Here is a 10,000-nt window from a genome sequence, read left to right as displayed (position 1 = left end):
CAAGTAAAAGAATAAAAGAATACATTGCAAGTTAACACCTTCCCTGTGACTGATGAGATCTCATTTTATTTTAGGTTAATACAATTACTAGTATAGGTGAAATATAGTATGTTAATTATGTTCCCCCACCACCTGCTCACTGCTCCCTAAAGCCTAATGTCCCTTTGACATGCCCAGCACCCCCTTGGGCTGATACCACCCATGCTGAGAACCTCTGATGTAGTCAAATACATTCTCTAAAGGGAAAGGTAGAAGAGATTGAGGAAATACCTGATGGGAAACTTTGCTGCTGTGGGCCACATGCTTGATGTCAATGAATCTCCCATTTGTTCCATTTACTAAGTGCGAAGAGATGATTTGTTTATCACAGTGCTTTCTGTTTTTAACCAAACCCCTGTGATAATCGAGGAATGATGTAATAGACTGCATACAGTTTATTTTAGAAAAAAAAAATCAATGATAGTTGAAGTGGTTCCATGAAAGTTAAATAGAAATTGATGTGATACAGATGAAGTGAATTAAAGTCAAAATTCTGGCTGAGAAAAGGAATTGCAAGAAACAGTGTCACATTTAATTTAAATATCACAAATAAATAATAGGGTAATTAAACAAATAATATTTTAAGTAGCTTATTAACTGAAAATACATGATTTGTACACAATGACAATGCAATTGCTATAATGCTGTTAAATGTACTTGAAAACATTCATATTTCATTCAATAATTTAAATAAAACAATGAAAAAATTCATATCAGCCGTTTATCGAAGTTTTCCTTTGACATCTTGTTTTTTGTATCCTTGATTCACAGCTTAGAGTAGGTCAGAGCTGGTTATAAACAACACTTTATCAGTTCATTATAATTACGTTTCGTTTTACTTGTTTATTGTTTTATGAAATATCTCTCATCAGACATAAGCTCAGTAAACTATTAGGATGGAAGTGTGTCTGTTAATGCTAAAAGTTTGATAATTAGGCAGTAACCTAGTGGTGATTGTTTTATTGTTTTTAATGTAAAAAATACACTTGTGAACATAGATTTATTAAATTGTGGCTGTATGGTAAGAAGTTTGCTTCCCAACCACATTGTTTGAGGTTCTGTCCCACAGCATGGCACCTTGGGCAAGTACCTTTCACTATAGCCTTGTGGCATCCAAAACCTTGTGAGTTGATCTGATTGACAGAAACTGAAAGAAGCCTGTCATATGTGTGTGTGTGTTTTTGTGTCTGTGTTTGTCCCCCAACCAGTGTTTGTGTGTTTACGTCCCCGTAACTTAGTAGTTCAGCAAAAGAGACTGATAAAATAAATACCAGGCTTTAAAAAAAAGTCCTGGGATCAATTCATTCAAGTAAAAGCTCTTCAAGGCAGTGCCCCAGCATGGCCACAGTCTCCTGACTGGATCAAATTGAAGAGAAAAGATATAATGTAACATTCCCATCTCTTTTTCAGGAGAGCAAAGGAGTATTTTGCTGTGACCATAATTCTAACACAATATAGTATTACAAGAGTACCCAGGCTGTAAATAATGATGGGTGTTTTACTAAACTTTGTGATAATTACAATATTTTGGTTTGTATGTATGAATATTTGATTTTTCCAATTGGAGGTATTATTGAAAAATGAACATGAATGTTGCTAACAAGAATGTGAAGATACAAATAAAAATACCAAAACAACAGGACAATAAGAAAATTATATTTACCACTCACCAAATATTATACAGATTTGATTACTTGTAATATGTACAATACACGGCTGACAATGATTCACTCATTGTTCTAGATTATGCTATTTTCTACAATAATTGCTCTGCCTAATTTCACAAATGTTATAGTTTTATATTCATTCAAAACTACCAAAATATATTTATATTTACACATGGGTACTTGACCTTACAACCAATATTCATACATTTTCTAAAGGAATTTCAAGAGACACCAAGTTTAGTTTATTCAAAAGCTCTGCATTCATAACATATTTGACACATTCTGTGCCAAAGCTACAAATGTAAATAATAAGCATTATTATTATTATTCACGTTCATGTTATTCATATTCACTGCAAAAGTTGCTGAAGAACGATATTTCTTGTACAAACAATTTTTCTCTTTCATCCTTTTTGGGTCAATAAAATAAAAACCAGTTGAACACAAAGGTCAATGTAATTGACTGACCCTCTCCTCTAAAATGGCTGGTCTTGGGCCAAAATTTGAATCCATCAATATTTGGTCAGTTAAATCAGAAGTCTATTAAATCAAGAGTTTCCTGCATTTGGAATTGAACTTTCACCTTAATTATTTTGAAGTTGGTGGAAAAGAAAATCAGTGGAGAGTTTTGCAGTTTTTAGCGTGTGGTAAGAAGCTTGCTTCCCAACCACATGGTCCCGGGTTCAGTCCCATTGCATGGCACCTTGGGCAAGCATTTTCTACTATAGCCTTGGACCAACCAAAGCCTTGTGAGTGGATTTGGTAAATAAAATCTGAAAGAAGACCATCGTATATATATATATATATATGTATATGTTTGTGTCTGTGTTTGTCTACCCCCACCATCTCTAGACAACCAATGTTGGTGTGTTTACGTCCCTGTAACTTACTGGTTCAGCAAAAGAAGCTAATAAAATAAGTACTAGATTTACAAAGAATAAGTCCTGGGGTCAATTATAGTATCAGCTGGGGAATTTGAACTCGGAACACAATGACAGACGAAACGCTGCTAAAGCACTTGAACAATTCTGTCAGTTTGCCACCTTGACCGTTTTCTTAATATTAAACTCATGATACGATAAATGAGCTGGGTTGTTATTTTTTGCTTGCTCATATATGAATGATACTGGACAAGTGAGTGAGCCCTCATTAAATCAAATCAAGATTTTAAACAGGTGCACTGCACTGATTGAGCACTCTTCTTTGTAATGTGTAATTTCATCATCGTCACCATCATCATTATCATCGTCATTATCATCACCATCATTATCATCGTCATCGTCATCATCATCACCATCATTATCATCGTCATCATCGTCATTACCATCATCACCATCACCATCATCATCATCATCATCATCATCATTATTATCATTTTGAAGGTAGAGAGCTAGAAGAATCATTAGCACGTCAGACAAAAATGTGACGATAAAACGAATTGTCGAAAAATTAAACATTGGTATATGGTGGTATGACATGAACATCACCACGTCACTTCCTCTTCTATAAATGTCAGCCCTGCTACCTTATGTATGAAATCATTGTTGATTTTTTTCCTTTCACAAAACAATTTGTTCAAACATTTATTGTATGAAAAAGGAAAACAAAAAAACTTTGTTTATACTGTTTTGTATTTCTTTATTTTTATTTACAAAGGTAATAAGAGTTCTGATTTTTACAAGAGAAGTGAAATTAACCTTTTTTTTTTTTTTGGAAGATATTTACAATGCTAGGAAAATTAAATGGCTTCAACCAGGAACTTTTAACTGGATCAGTTAAATTGATTAACTGAGAGTTTATCTTGTTCTACAGCCATTGATGTTTATTCAATGGCAGCTGCATTGTTCATGAGTTAATAGATATCTGATTCGGTAATAAAAACGAGGCCCTAGAACTGAAGTAGTTGGTTGAGAAGACCTATCTGTCTCCTTTGACTAGAGTTTAACCTTGTAAAGTAAACACACACTTTTGTTCTTTTTCTTTTCATCCATGATAGAAGGAAGATATTGTAAATGAACAGTGACAACCACTATTCTAATCAATCACATTTAAAACTACACTTTGCTTGAAAGCTGAAATTCTCCCATGGATATAGCCTAATGAAGGATGGTCCCAAACTAGCTGATTTCATCTACACCAGTACAGATATGAGAGTTTGGACTCAGCTGTTTCAGTACAACCTGTTTGTTGTTGTTCATTTGATGCTGATTCATTTGACATTAGACGTTTCACTGTTTCTATCATTCTTTCTGTGTGTCTCTCTCTCCCACCCACTTTCTCACTCTCTCTTGCTTGTCTCTCTCTCTCGTTTGTCTTATTGTCCCCCCCCCCTCTCTATCTATCTATCTATCCGTTCATTCATCCATCCATCCTTCATCCATCCATCTATCTATCTCTCTCATAAGTGATGGTAGCTACATCAAAGTAAAGAAAGACCCAACTCTGAAAACAGAGAGGAAGTTGTCACAGATCTTGATCAAGAACAAGGATCACTTTACACCAATGAAGTACAGACAACTGACTCAACACTACAGTAAACTACCACACATGTACGGTCTTCCTAAGATTCACAAGGATGGTTATTCCATTAAGACCCATAGTGAGCGATAGAGGTTCAGAATGTCATCCACTGAGCCGCTTCCTTATAGATATAATCAGTCCATTAGCAGGAAAGCCAACATCGTATGTGAAGAATTCCACTGACTTCACAGAATTAATCAAGGACACTCCCATTGAATTCAACCAGATGGTGAGTCTAGACGTGATAAGTCTGTTCACCAAAGTCCCAACTGGTGAAGCACTATCAGTGATTCAGGAAAAACTGTGACCGACACCTATCTTAAAGAACGCACTAGTATACCAATAGGAAACTTGATGGAAATGTTGACCTTCTGTGTAGAAACTACCTACTTCAGTATGGACACTGATATATATTGACATGAAGAGGGTTTAGCTATGGGTTCACCATTATCACCAATAATAGCCAATATATACATGGAATACATTGAGAATTTGGATTTAGGATCAACACCACTAAAACCAACCCTTTATACTCTGGCCCCACCAGGAAGATGTCCAAGTACTAACCCACATGTGACCTGAATAATAATAAATTAATATTCCTATCAATAATAATAATAATAATAATATCAAAAAATGAGAACCCAGGTTCGAAATTTCCTCAAGACACCAAAAGGTTGTGTTAACAAATATCCGTCAAATGTAAATAATGCGTGTAATTCCTCATCTCTGTATTATCTGTCTATCCATCTATCTTTCTCTGTACATGAGGAGAAGCAAAAGTGTTTGCCAGTCATGTTCAATAAATAAATTGCAATCTCTCTCTCTCTTCCCCCTCTCTCTTTCTTTCCATCAGTATGTGTATACTTCTTCACCTCTGCATGCGCGTGCATGCGTGTATGTGTGTTTGTGTGCAAGTGTGTATGTGTGTGTTGTGTGCATGTGTGTGTGCATATGAGTATATGTGTGTTTGTCAGTGTGCATGTGTGTGTTGTGTGCATGTGTGTGTTGTGTGCATGTGTGTGTGCATATGAGTATATGTGTGTTTGTCAGTGTGCATGTGTGTGTGTGTATATGTGTGCGTGTTTGCATGCACATGCAAGTGTGTGTGTGTGTGTGTGTGTGTGTGTGTGTGTGTGTGTGTGTTTGCCTCCACTACTGAAATTGGTCAAATCTTCAGCACCCAGACAGCTGCACCTAATTGTCTCATTCCAAATAATTATAAAAGCAATAACTATAGTACTGTCACAAATATCAATTCAGCTTGAATTTGTTCATCGTTGGTTGGTCACTGAAGTAATTCTCGATCAAGTTCTGAGGATCATACTCTTGGACAAAATACCTTTTGGTATTTGGTTATGGTTCTTTAAACCTCAAAGTGATCAACTTCAGGACAGTAAAATATGTCAGTTTAATATTCTTATCAATCATTCTAGATCATCATCATCATCATCATCAACATCATCAGTTAACGCCCATTGTCCAGGCTGGCATAGGTTGAACAGTTTGACCAGGGCTGGTAGGTTGAGAGGATGCACCAGACTCCAGTCTGATTTACCATGGTTTCTACAGCCAGATGCCCTTTCTAACACCAACCACCCCAAGAGTGCAATGGGTGATTTTACGTGTTGCCAGCACGGGTACCAGTTGCGTGACACCAGTATCTGCCATGGCTATGATTTCACTTGGCATTAATAGGTCTTCTACTCAAACATGGTATTTTGCCAAAGGTCTAATGGAATTACAACAGAAGACTAAAACTCTATATGCATCCATACATAAATACATACACACATACACATGCAAACAGTATAAAATGTCAGCTGTTGCCATTTTCCAAACTATCTAAGGTAAGCGATTCTTTGTTTATAAAAGAAAATAAGAATCAATATCTCTCGGTGTGAGAGAATGAATCAGTGCAGCTGTAAGACTTTGGTACAATGTGGAAGTTTCTATGTGGTCACACAATTCTGCTGGAAATCGAACCCTACACAGCCTATTGTTTTAAAATGAAAATGGTACGTTGGATCATGTTATCATGGATATATGCTCAATATCATCATCATCACCATCATCATCGTCATTATTATTATCATTTAATGTCCACTTTGCCATGCTTGCATGGCTCAGGTGGAATATTTTTAGGTAGATGTTCTATGACTGGATGCTCTTCCTGTCACCAACTCTTGCCTGTTGCCAGGCAAGGTAATGTTTGTCCATCGCTCTGATATGATTTCCACAGAAAAACTGGAAACGAACAACTTCATTTGTATGATTAGGGTGCTCATTAACAACCATCACATGATGTCAAAAAAAAAAGGGTACACACACGCACACACAACCTAACTATCTTTCCATTTAATAACACACACTTGAACAGCCAGCAACAGCAGCTATAATGGATTTGATAGGTGGTCCATTCATTCAAATAAAATCCTAGACGGTGGCGCTCCAGCATGGCCACAGTCTAATGACTGAAACAAGCAAAAGGTAAAAAATATCAGCTCCACGCTCACAGACTTGTCTTCATTTCTCACTAAACACTTCTGATCCACAACCTTAATAATCCCAGAACACAAACCCTCTTTTTACTGCTGATGAACAAATCTGTTTGAACTTCACTTTCTCTGTATTAAAGCTTTTGTAGTTTTAGTGTCTTTAAACTAGGGCTTCTTAAATGCTGATGGGGTTTCTATACCTCCTCAAAGTATGGGTCCAATATGCACGTGTGTGTGTGTGTGTGTGTGTGTGTGTGTGCATGTGTATGTATGCATGTATGTATGTATGTATGTATGTATGTATGCATGCATGTATGAATGTATGTATTATGTATGCATGCATGTATGTACTCTTTTACTCTTACTTGTTTCAGTCATTTGACTGTGGCCATGCTGGAGCACTGCTTTTTAGTCAAACTAATCGATCTCAGGACTTATTCTTCGTAAGCCTAATACTGATTCTATCGGACTCTTTAGCCGAACCGTTAAGTTACAGGGACGTAAACACACCAGCATCGGTTGTCAAGCGATGTTGGGAGGACAAACACAGACACACAAACATATACACACACACATACATATATATATATATATATATATATATATATATATATATATATATATATATATATATATACATATATATGACAGGCTTCTTTCAGTTTCCATCTACCAAATCCACTCACAAGGCTTTAGTCAGCCCGAGGCTATAGTAGAAGACACTTGCCCAAGGTGCCATGCTGTGGGACTGAACCCGGAACCATGTCGTTCGTATCAGTTTTATTTCAAGATTTCTTGCCAATAGAGAAAAAAACAGTTTCTAATCTAGATCCAAGGCTCCTTTGGAATTTCAACATCAACAACAGGGTATTTTTGTATGTTTGTATGTATGTATGTATATGTGCAGATTTATATGTTTTATTTTATGCATGTATTCTCATGCATATAGTTGCATATCTAGACATGTTCATATATATTTAACTGATGTATGTATGTATGTATAGCAAGCGGGTATGGAATTTAGTCTCTAGTATAATTTTCCATAAATAAATACAACGAAAACTGTATTATCTCTTTTTCTGTTCTGTTCATGGTTACCAAAACATTAAGTAAAATCAAGCTATTGACATTATTTGAACTCTTGCTGTTTGCTAATGGTGCTGGTGATTATGAAGTTGAAGATTTTGACGGCGTAGTTATGGAGATATAAATATAAATGGGACACTGTTCTGTAATCATGAAAAAAAAAGGTAAAGGTTAAATGTCTCATTTTTAAATGAAAAGTGCCCTCACACACATTCAAACCCCACTCACACACATTGTGTGAGTTTTTGTACATATGCCCACTATATATATATATATATATATATATATATATATATATATAATATATATATATATATATATATATATATATATATATATATATATATATATATATATATATATATATATATATATATATATATATATATATATATATATATATATAAAGTAGGCACAAGTACAAAAACTCACACAATGTGTGTGTGTGTGTGTGTGTGTATATGTTTGAATGTCTGTTTGTTCTCCCACCATTGCTTGACAACCGACACTGGTGTGTTTATGTCCCCGTAACTTAGCAGTTTGGCAAAAGAGACTGAAAGAATAAGTACTAGGCTTACAAGGAATAAGTCCTGAGGTCGATTTGCTCAACTAAAAGCGGTGCTCCAGCATGGCCACAGTCAAATGACTGAAACAAGTAAAAGAATAAAAGAATATATTAATGTTATGTTATAATAAAAGTAATTTTGCATTAACTACAAAGATTACACACACATACACACACACACAGATGTATATATATGTATGTATGTATGCTTGTTCACGTGTGAGTATTTTTGCATGTTGTTGTCAACATGTTTCACTTTCCTCCATTATTTCCTAAAGAAACCCAGTCTGCCGTCATTTCAACATGTGGCATTTATTATATGTCACAGTATGCATTAATTTTCTGATATAAAATAATGTTTACATTCAACCTAATTTATTTATTGTGTTCACCACATCCTCTTCCAATATGTAGACTTTGGTTACTGAGCCTATTTCCATAGAGATATACATAATAAACCTGAATTTAATACGGTGGGTTATTAATATAATTCTATATATTATCATTCAATTTGTGTAGTTGTTGTTGTTGTTGCTACCGCTGTTGTTATGCATACGTATGAGTGTGTATGTGTAAAAAGCACCGGTGTTGGCACCATGTAAAGAGCACCAATTCTGGACCACATGAAAAGCACTCATGCCAGGCTATGTAGAAAGCACTTATGCTAGTGCCACATAAGAGGTACTTGTGCCAGTGTCATGTAAAAAGCACTAAACATACTTGGTAAAGTGGTTGGCATTAGGAAGGGCATCCAACCATAGAAACCACGCCAAAACAGACAAATGGGTTCTGGTGCAGCTCTGCAACTGGCCAACTCTTGTCAAACTGTCTGATCCATGGCAGCATGGAAAAAGGACATTAAATGATGATGATGATGATGATGATGAAGTATATGTATATATGCATGATGTATATATATATATATATATATATGTAAATGTGTGTGTGTGTGTGTGTGTGTGTGTGTCTAAAAACCAGCCATGCTACTCCATGGAAAAATGCCTAGGCTGGGTCATGTAAGATGCACCCATACCAGTCTACATAAAAAAGCACCCAGTACACTCAGTAAAGTGGTTGGCATTAGGAAGGGCATCCAACCATCAAAGCCAAGCCAGATCGGACTGGAACCTGGTGCTGCTCTCCATCTTGCTTGGAAAACAGAAGTTAAGAGATAATGATGATGATCACACACACACACACACACACACACACACACACACACACACACACACACACACACACACACACACACACACACACATATCTATATCATGGCACTCCATCAGTTATGACGATGAGGGTTCCAGTTGACCCGATCAATGGAACAGCCCGCTCATGAAATTAACATGCAAGTGGCTAAGTACTCCACAGACACATGTACCCTTAACATAGTTCTTGGGGATATTCAGCGTGACACAGAGCGACAAGGCTGGCCCCTTTGAATTACAGGTACAACAGAAACAGGAAGAAAGAGCGAGAGAAAGTTGTGATGAAATCTATATAATGTAATCTATAAGACATCTAGAGTTTCTGGATGACTTTATAACTTCTAAAATTGTAGAAGAATTTGTTGGTCGGCAGTTTAGCTTAAAAGTAGAGCACTTTGACTGGATATCAGAGGGTGTG

Source organism: Octopus bimaculoides, chromosome 9, assembly GCF_046866305.1.
Source record: "Octopus bimaculoides isolate indiv1 chromosome 9, ASM4686630v1, whole genome shotgun sequence".
In the NCBI taxonomy this organism is placed as follows: Eukaryota; Metazoa; Mollusca; class Cephalopoda; order Octopoda; family Octopodidae; genus Octopus; species Octopus bimaculoides.
Note: the sequence above shows the minus strand (reverse complement) of the source record.